We start from the raw sequence: 10000 nt of genomic DNA on the forward strand, positions 1-10000 counted from the left end.
GATCCAGAACTGCAGGGTCTACCGGAGTGCTCAGTTCCTCAATACTGACCACCGGCTTGTTGTAGCAACTCTGAAGTTGCACCTTAAATCCAGGAGAATGGTTCCATCCCAGCCTAGATTAGGCTGGATGTTGGCAAGCTCAAGGATGAGAGGGTAGCTGAGGAGTTTGCGAACAAGCTGAGTGGAGATTTGGGGGGTCTGGGTGCTTTGGGAGGTCCTGAAGAGTTGTGGAGTGCCTTCAAGACCACCATCCTTGATGTTGCGGGTGGATGTCATGGAACTCACCGTTGGGCAAAGAAGAATTTTGTCTCTCAAGGGACAGCGTTGTCTCTTGCTGACCCTCCAATCAACTGTGGTCCACCTTCGCTTGTGGAAACACAGGCTGTGGGGTAAAGCTCTGTGGCTACAGCGATCCGTGGCATCCATGCTGAACTTCTCAAGGCTGGTGGAAATGCTGTACTCGTGTCGTTGCATGCAGTTCTGTGCTCTGCCTGGAACACAGACATCATCCCAACTGACTGGAAGAGGGGCCTCGTTGTCCCTCTCTGAAAAGGGAAGGGTGATCGCCAAGACTGCAACAAATACTGAGGGGTGACACTGCTCTTAGTGTCGGGCAAGGTCTTTGCTCTGATAATTCTTGATAGGGTTCGCCACCATCTGCTTGAGCACCAGCGTCCAGAGCAGTCAGGCTTTACTCCAAAGAGGTCAACGATTGACAGTATCCTTGCTCTTCGGGTCCTCACCGAATGCAGACGAGAGTTTCGGCAGGGGCTGCTTGCAGCTTATGTTGATCGCTGCGAAGCGTTTGATTCAGTGAATCAGAATGCCCTCTGGAGGATTCTTGGTCTTCGTGGGGTGCCACCAAAACTGATCGATCTGATGTCTGAACTCTACTCTGGTACTGAGAGTGCTGTGAGATGTGGTGGTACCATCTCTGACTTCTTTACAGTTGTTACTGGAGTTTGTCAGGGGTGTGTACTGGCCCCCACACTTTTCAGCACTTGTCTGGACTGGATTTTGGGGTGGATGTCGGAGATATCAAGCTGCGGTGCATCGTTTGGGAATGTCAAGATCTCTGACCTTGATTTCGCAGATGATGCAGTCATCTTTGCAGAGACTTTAGATATCCTTTTGGGGGTCCTCGAGGTCCTGAATGAGGAGGCAGCGCCGCTGGGTTTATGGGTTTCCTGGGTCAAAACTAAGATCCAGGCTTCCAATGACATCTTGGATGCTGCTGTCCTGTCTGTGCCTGTTTGTGGTGAGGATGTTGAGGTCGTGGAGAGATTCACTTACCTTTGCAGTGATATTCATATCTCTGCTGGCTTTGAGTCAGAGGTCAATCGATGTCTGGGTCCGGCCTGGGGAGTCATGGATTCACTGGATCATGGGGTATGGCGCTGCCGGTACCTGTGCAGGAGGACGAAAGTCCGAGTCTTCAGTTCTTTGGTGCTTCTAGTCTTGGTCTATGGATGTGAGACTTGGACTCTGACCAAGGATCTGAGATATGGGCCATTTTCACAAAAGCGGGTCAGGTAACGTTAAAGAACAAAGTCAAAAATCAACTTTCTTTGATATTCTCGAAATAGTGCTTGAACCCCTTATAAGGCCGAGAAAATTGTTCACATTATGTCAGCAACGCAGGGTCACCATAAGGCCACTGCACTGACTGGGTAATATATGCTTGTTAAAAATTCTCGGACAGTTTACCGTTTCCTGACCTGCTTTTGTGAAAATGTCCCATATAGACTTAATTCCTTTGGTACCGGGTCTCTTTGGAGAATCCTTGGCTATCGCTGGTCAGACTTTGTGTCCAACGAGCGGTTGCTGAGAGAGACTCAACTGAGATTTGTTACCTGCATTGTCCATGAGCCTCAGCTGCGGCTGTATGGACATGTGGCTCATTTTCCTGATGCTCATCCTGATCACCAGATTCTCTTAGTAAGGGAGCCTCATGAGTTGAGGAGGACAATGGGCCGATCACGTGCCTCGTGGTTGCAGCAGGTTGATCAGTATCTCAAGGAGATGGGGATAGGCCAGGCATCTGCCTGGGTGATGGCCAGACGGAGGCCTCTGGAGAACCGGCAGAAAGTGGACGCAGCGATGCGATGCTCTGGCGCATGCTCCCATACCTGACTTGACCTGTCTGGTCAGTGGTTATCTCCTGGCAGGGTTTGTGTTTGGCTCCGGATGCCCCCTGGCGCTATTTTTTTCCGAACGTGTCCGGGCAGTGTTTTTGTTTGAACGAGAGTTTGTCTCCAGACTTGTCCGGGCGGTGTTTATGTCAGGAGACATCCGGTCGGTATTTATATCTGGGCAGTGTTTGTCTCCGAACGTATCCGGGTGGTGTTTATGTCCGGATGGTACTTTGTCTCCATACATGTCTGGATGGGCGTTTGTCTCCGGATGTGTCCAGATGGGAGTTTGTCGCCGGACGTGTCCGAGCAGTGTTTGTCTCCGGACATGTCCCGGCAGTGTTTTCTCCTGGTGGTATTGACCGGTAGAAAATGGATTTCAGACATTATTTTGTTTCCATCTTCATTGTTATTCGATGCAGAATCATTTTGATGAGACGGCATGAATCGCAATTGACCCTCCACCACACATCTGCCTTCCCTTCCTTTCACCTCCCACTGCCTTCTTTTCCCCCTTCCACATTCTCCCTCCCTCCTCACTCTCCCTCCCTCTTGGCACCCCCCCCTCCCGTCTCTCTCTTTCCCCTCTCTCCTCTCTCTTTCCCCCTCCCTCCTCACTCTTTCTCCCTCCCCTCACTCTTTCCCCCTACCCCCTCACTCTTTCCCCCTCTCCCCTCACTCTTTCCCCATCTCCCCTCACTCTTTCACCTCTCCCTCACTCTTTCCCACCTCACTCTTCCCCCCTCTCCCTCTCACTCTTTCCCCCTCTCCCCTCACTCTTTCCCCTCTCCCCTCACTCTTTCCCCCTCTTCCCTCACTCTTTCCCCCTCTTCCCTCACTCTTTCACCCTCCATCTTCCCACCTCACTCTTCCCCCTCTATCTTCCCTCCTAACTCTTTACCACTCTATCTCCTAACTCTTCCCCCCTCTATCTCCTAACTCTTTCCCCCTCTATCTCCTAACTCTTTCCCCCTCTATCTCCTAACTCTTTCCCCCTCTATCTCCTCACTCTTTTCCCCTCTATCTCCTCACTCTTTCCCTCCTTCCCTCCCCCCCCCCCATCTCAGTGTTCCCCTCAGCAAAGCGACGGGTGGTATTCGTTGATATATATATATATATATATATATATATATATATATATATATATATATATATATATATATATATATATATATATATATATATATATATATACATATCTTCTTCTTCTTCTTTCGGCTGCTCCCTTTAGGGGTCGCCACAGCGGATCATCCGTATGATCCGCATAGTGATTTGGCACATGTTTTACACCGGATGCCCTTCCTGACGCAACCCTGGTCGCCTCTTACGACACAGGGATATGGTACACCTATTTTAACCGGGGTATACACCGGCCCACTACACTGGTACTCATTTCGCCGACCTCGGAAGGATGACAGGCTGAGTCAACCCCCTGGTGTATTTATTCAGTGGCCCAACGGGGCTTGAACTCAGGACCTTTTGGATCCCAAGCCGCTGCCCTAACCACTGCGCCAACACACCAGGCTTATATATATATATATATATATATATATATATATATATATATATATATATATATATATATATATATATATATATATATATATATATATATATATATATATATATATATATATATATATATATATATATATATATATATATATATATATATATATATATATATATATATCGTGACAATTTTGTAGTTCATCCTCCAAATGCAACTCGAAGCAAAATTCAAAAGTTCATTTCTTTGTGACCGATTGGCGCATAAAGGTCATGCCGTCGTCAGTGCATACTGCTGTGCATGTTATTAGCACAGGTAGTTCCATAACCACAGATGCTTTCTCCCAGAGTTATGTGGTGATTACAGCAAATCTAAGTTTGTTGTTGCCTTTGGGCACAGTGGGAGTTCAATTATGGCACCAGCGCATTCCCTGTGTGGTCAAGGAACCATGGGGAAACTCTCTGCTCGCTTTTGTGCCAGAATTGTTTTCCTCGTCCCACCAAATGTGTCTGTTAACCAAAACATACGGGGCTCTGAGATGATGAGAAATTAAAAAAAAAAAAAATCCATTTGAAGCCGAGTGTTGCTCATTCTCAATTTTATGTCCAGTTGGGGAATCTTGTGTCAAGCAGTCATTTGCAGTGGTGCAATCTCCTGATCATCTGCATGCGTTTTGCCTCCATTCTGACCATAATCTTTTTACTGGTCAAATTGGATTGGCATGTCACAGGCAGGGTGATGCGTCAATGTGTGTGCCGTCCCTCGGATGGACGTTAAACGGGTGTCTCGGCTGCCGACATTAGCTGATGGACATTAAATATCCAACAGTGTCCTTCACAAAGAGTAGGCGAGTTGCTGCTGGCACCCCTAACAAATTCCAAATTCCTGCCCTGACCGTAATCGAACGTAAGGCCTCGCCAGCCGGTTCATGAAAGACTTCAGCCACGCTTCCCCCAGCCAACCCCCATTTCAATTCAAGGTCTTTGCGTGAATTACAAGGACACGAGTAGATAATGGACAAATCGCCGCTGGTTTAATTGACTTTGACCCGATTTCCCAACATTCATGGGCTATCGGCTCAGATTGGAACACTAAACAGGTAAAACCGTTTTGGAAAATTCTTTAAATCAGAAAATAATTTGTTTAACCTGATGATGATGTGCTGTTGTCCACATGTTTCTGTTACACACTTGAGAACTTTCCAGCTATCGAAGCAGAGGTTTAGCATCGTGATGTAAAATGCAGTACAAGAGAGAGAGAGCAAAGTGGATTTTTGTTTTTGTTTGTTTTACTGGGAAGAGTGTTTCATGGAGCTGACCCACGGAGTTATTAAAGAAGCGTGATGTCACATCTTGCAAATTATCTGATCTAAGTAACCTTGTTTTTGATATTTATAGGTTGATTAATTTTGTTTACTTTTTTTAAGAGGAATTTTTTTTCTGCTTCATTGTATGCAGATGATTTGGAGCATTGGGTGGGGGGGAGGTTATTCATCAATATTGTGAAGGACAGTTCAAATCAGCTGTCAGAGACTTGTACAGAAAGGCTACTTGGTTTCTTGCAGACGTATTCTTTGACAAGCCAGAAAATCTTCCTCAAATGTAGGTGGTTGTATTGTGGTGCGCTAATCAGTAATTTATTTTTAAGTTGCTGTACGTTCATTACCATTGTAGCCATTTGAGAACCAAAGTTGATGTAAAGAAATTGAAGATAAAGCTTGCAAGTCCATTTATTTTTCTCCTTTTGTCTCACCATTGTCTCATCGAGAGCCATGCACATGTCGCCAATGAAAGATCAGCAAATTTGTTGTGATGTCATGACTTTGGTGTTAGGACGTACTGTGGACAAGCAACATCTCAGCAGAAAAGATGTGGTCACAGTGGAATGGCCAATTCCATAGAAACGGGGAGATCATAACAAAAATTTCAAGTTGGTTTTGGACTTTTTGTAGTGTCATTTGTCTTTTTGTCTGGGGGAATTTTGGCCAAAGTCTTTCATGAACCGGTTGGCCAGGCCTGATGTTCAACTAAGGTGAGTGCATGGATTTGTAATTTGTTCAGGGTGCCGACGATAGCTTGCCGATTATTCGCAAAATACACCGTGGGATCTTTAACGTCCACTAAGTAATGCCGGCAGACGGGACGCCAATTTAACATCCATCTGAGGCACGTCACGCACATTGATCGATCACGGAGCTCTGTAAAGGGTATGGGCCTAATACTAAATACTTGTATTCTCTGGCATCAACTTTACAAACTGTTTTCTGGTTTAAATCATCGATTAATTAAAGGTCTTTACAAATTATGTATCACTAATGTTGCAAGGTCAATGAAACCCCTTTTACATCCTAACTTTGCTGAACTTTATGATAATCATGCCTTGAGAAAAACAGTAAAAATCGCATTGTAATGCATCATTTTCTAAGCACTCAAGATTGGTGCTGGTAAACTAGTCAGCAAATGTAACCAACTCAGCAACTTGTACTTTTTAGTGATGATAAAATCTATACAGATGGACATGTAATGAGACTTAAATTTCTCACTTAACATGAATATATACTTTGCCTGATGTATCGGTACAATAGTTTAAAAGTTATCAGGATGAAAAGAAAAACTGCTTTAAGATGAACACTTCTATTGTTACCCGTGACAGCTGCACAGTCATGATCATACAGGACTTTTTTTGAATTTCAAATACATGAACTCTGCTTTACTTCGCTGATGGTAGTGTGAATGGGAGGATGGTGGAGAAAGATTACTCCCGTGTGGGGGTGACGGTCATCTCTATAATACCACAAGTTCTCAATGTTCAGTTATGACCGAAGACTACTGCGCAGCTCGAACTGCGCAGTTTGGTTAAAGATGACTCGGCATTTTGGCGCGCGCGAGCACAAAATTATATTTTGAAAATAAATGCCGACGTTTACATTTTGGGTTTTGAAACTTTTGCACCTTCAGCGGAAAATGTATAAATATACAAGGTCAGCTGCTATGCAATGACACCATCGCTTGAGAAATGGCGGAGGAGATAGAATTTGAAAATCGTCATTTTTGCAACTTCAAAGGCCTCGTGACCTTGACCTTGACCTTCGGTGACCTTGAAAGTCATACCATCGTGTACGTCTCATCGACCTCTATCAGGATCACTAATGACCACATCTCCCGCTTCAACTTCATTGTGAACGGACGGACGGACGGATCGAAGGACATCGACACCCATATTATTAGGTCATGCTCGAAGAGATGACCTAAAAAGGGAGAGAGAGGGGGGAGGGGGAGGGGAGGCAGAGAGGACGGAGAGAAGGAAGGGGTTGCTGGTTGACCGTGTGCACCCTGCAGAAACCTGGGGGGAGGAGGACAGAGCAAAGAATGGGCAAAGAGCGCAAGATGAGAAATGATGTATGATGCAATTTGCATGAAACATGCCGTGCCAAGTATGAGAACAAGACTCAAGTGGAACAAGCTCTTAACATTCTGAAGTGGCTTAAAAAATATTTATATAATTGACATTATTAATATATTCTCCAATCTCATGAAAATGATTTATGAGTGGCAGCTATTCATTTTACAATATGCGACACATGTATGTGGTGCCTCTACCCGGAGATGTTGTACATTTTCAGGATTGTAACTGCAATTGCTAAAACTACGAAAGACAGTGTGACCACTTAATGAGCAAGTTTAAAGGCCGACAAAGAGCATGCAACACACCCCCAGAACGAAAGAGAAACAGATCAGAAAAGACGAGCCAAACAAACCTCTTTTTGCATTAATTTAAAAAAAGAGGACCATGACCGAATGGACAAAGGGTGTGAAAGTGTAGAGAACCGAGTTGACAAACTAAAAAGAGAAGTTCCACTTTCAACGATAAACTTCAAATGCACCATTACCTCTCGTATCTCGGAGGCCTCAGGCACTTGGCAAGGCTGTATCTATGGACCAAAAACATTTGCCCTTTCGCCCTAAAATGCACAGAGAAGTTCTCAAGACACTTGCCAAATTTGATAATGTCACAAGTGAAAAGCAAACTCGCACAACCTCAAACTAACTTCTTCTTTCTTTTTGCTCAACCTCAAATTAATAATCGGTATCATTTGATATTCCCAGAGCTCACGACTGCTGGATGTATATGCATCAAAGTGACTGAATAGACCCAGGTGCGATATGCAAGAAAGTTCTCAAAAGCCGCATTAATTGAGCTGAAACTTCAAAGTAACTGGATGAATTCAGGAAAGCACATCGAATGAGTTGATTCTGCACACTGTAAGACTTGTCACAAATACAGTACAGTAACACCCGTAAAAGTGGTATTCTCGACCTGTTTTTCTATTGAGCACGAAAACTTGCCGAGAAGTTCGCCGTGGTATGAAAGATTAGTTGGACTTGTTGGACGAGTTGAAACAGAAACACAAACTTGTTTTTTGTGTTTAAACATTTCAGGCTTTTGTAATGGAAAGTTTTAGATCGGTCCTTTGAGTGTAACATGGCATAACAACATTTATACTGTCGGACCCCACTATTCACGGGGGATTCTTTCCTGAAAAATGCTGCGAATGTCGGGTCATTGTTTTTTGTTTTTTGCATGGTCTAGGATCATGGAAGAGCTATTACACAGAAAAAATTAAGAAACAACATAAAGGGAACAGCATGAGCAAGGGGAAACAACAACAGTAGGGCGTATGGAGAAAGTAGTCAGAGACAGACAAACAATGGATGCAGGTAATGATGAGGGGTAAGGGAGAACACAAAGGGTGGACAATATGGATACATAAGCACAATTGTGTTTGACCAGTTTGTGATTTTTGTCAAGGTCTGAGTAGAGGGAGGAGGCTGCTGCCTGTCTGTTAGAAGGGTGAGGGATGTCACGGCAGAGAGTGGAGTCATCAGCAAAGAGGTAGAGAGGATTTTCCAGAGTCGGTGAGATCATTTATGAAGATTAAGAATAATATGGGGCCGACAACACTGCCTTGGGGTACTCCAGACTTAACAGGGAGAGGAGACGAAAGGCTTCCGTTGAGAGCCACACATTGTCTATGAGAGTGGATGAAGTCAGTAATCCAAGAGTAGAGTTGGCTTTCGATTCCATTGGCAGACAGTTTGGGGAGCAAGACAGAATGCCAGACTGTATTGAAAACTCGAGATATGTCCAGAGAGATGGTCCTGATCTCACGTCTGATAATGAGGCTTCCACCATTGTTGGCAGAGTAGAAGCAGCATGTCCAAGGTAGAGTGACCAGGTCTGAATCCGAATTGATGATCTGGGATGAAGCTGTTGGAGAAAAGTAATGGTTTTATGTCAACTGTGGTGATGGATTCCATGACATTGCTGATGATTGGAAGTACAGTTTGCTAATTGGGCTGTAGTTAAGGGGATCCGTTTTTGAACCGATTTTATGTAATTCTGTGATGATTGCTGATTTCCAATTTCTCAAGTGGATATAGGAGACCAGTCCTGAAGTGTTATAACAATAAATAAGTAAATAAGTCACAAAACCTGTGAATACGCGAAGCACGAATGTAGAAGCAGGTCAAACTTTATGACCCACGAAGTGTGTGTGTGTGTGTGTGTGTGTGTGTGTGTGTGTGTGTGTGTGTGTGTGTGTGTGTGTGTGTGTGTGTGTGTGTGTGTGTGTGCGTGCGTGCGTGCGTGCGTGCGTGCGTGCGTGCGTGCGTGCGTGCGTGCGTGCGTGCGTGCGTGCGTGCGTGCGTGCGTGCGTGCGCGTGCGCGCGCGCACACACAGTATGTATAAAGCTCTTTCTAACCACTGATTGACTGACCGATATTAAAGATCAGGACCTTCCGGGTGATGTAGAAAGCTGAATTTTTTTGTGCCGGTGGACATCGAAGCCGGTACGCTGCAAAAAAAATAAACACTGAATTGTCATACAACATTCATAAATGAAAATATAAATAAATGCAAAAAATGCAGGTGTGCGACCTGAGACAATGGGGAAGCATAGCAATTTTGTGTTGATGGACATCGAAGCTGATACACCGGGAAAAATCACAGAATCGTCGAACATTCACATATGAAAAAAAAAATATATATATATATATATATGAAAAATCAAATGTAGGTGAGTGACCTGAGGCAATGGGGAAACATGGTTTGTATGTTTACACAATGTGTAAGCACACCCCATGAATCTATATCTATATATATTTATATATATATATATATATTTGTCTCTAAGCAGTGGGTGGCATGTTTCTATATTGGTGAAATAAAATTGTTTACCTTTTGTAAAATGAGGCATGACGTGCCTTGTTTCGAGAATGAAACCATTCGTGGTCTGGGCTGTTGTGCAGAAGGGCTCAACTTTTAATATTTGCAAGATTGTCAATATGTAACATACTC

General features: G+C 44.2%; 1 protein-coding gene and 1 long non-coding RNA gene across 6 annotated transcripts in view; one reads left to right on the plus strand and one right to left on the minus strand.

The window, feature by feature from the left end:
* Positions 1-10000, plus strand: part of LOC147015776 (semaphorin-4C-like) — a 126167-nt gene that overhangs the window by 17653 nt on the left and 98514 nt on the right. The window lies entirely within an intron of this gene.
* Positions 6425-10000, minus strand: part of LOC147015777 (uncharacterized) — a 3586-nt gene continuing 10 nt past the window's right edge. The window contains exons 1-3 of the long non-coding RNA XR_015049854.1: positions 9881-10000; positions 9420-9497; positions 6425-6984 (exon numbers count right to left, since the gene is read on the minus strand). The exon at positions 9881-10000 is cut by the window's right edge and continues 10 nt beyond it. This is a non-coding gene — a long non-coding RNA (uncharacterized LOC147015777). The remainder of the gene's footprint in view (positions 6985-9419; positions 9498-9880) is intronic.

This window comes from Eptatretus burgeri, chromosome 12 (assembly GCF_056783735.1).
Source record: "Eptatretus burgeri isolate ZD-2024b chromosome 12, Ebu_testis_v1, whole genome shotgun sequence".
Classification (NCBI taxonomy): Eukaryota; Metazoa; Chordata; class Myxini; order Myxiniformes; family Myxinidae; genus Eptatretus; species Eptatretus burgeri.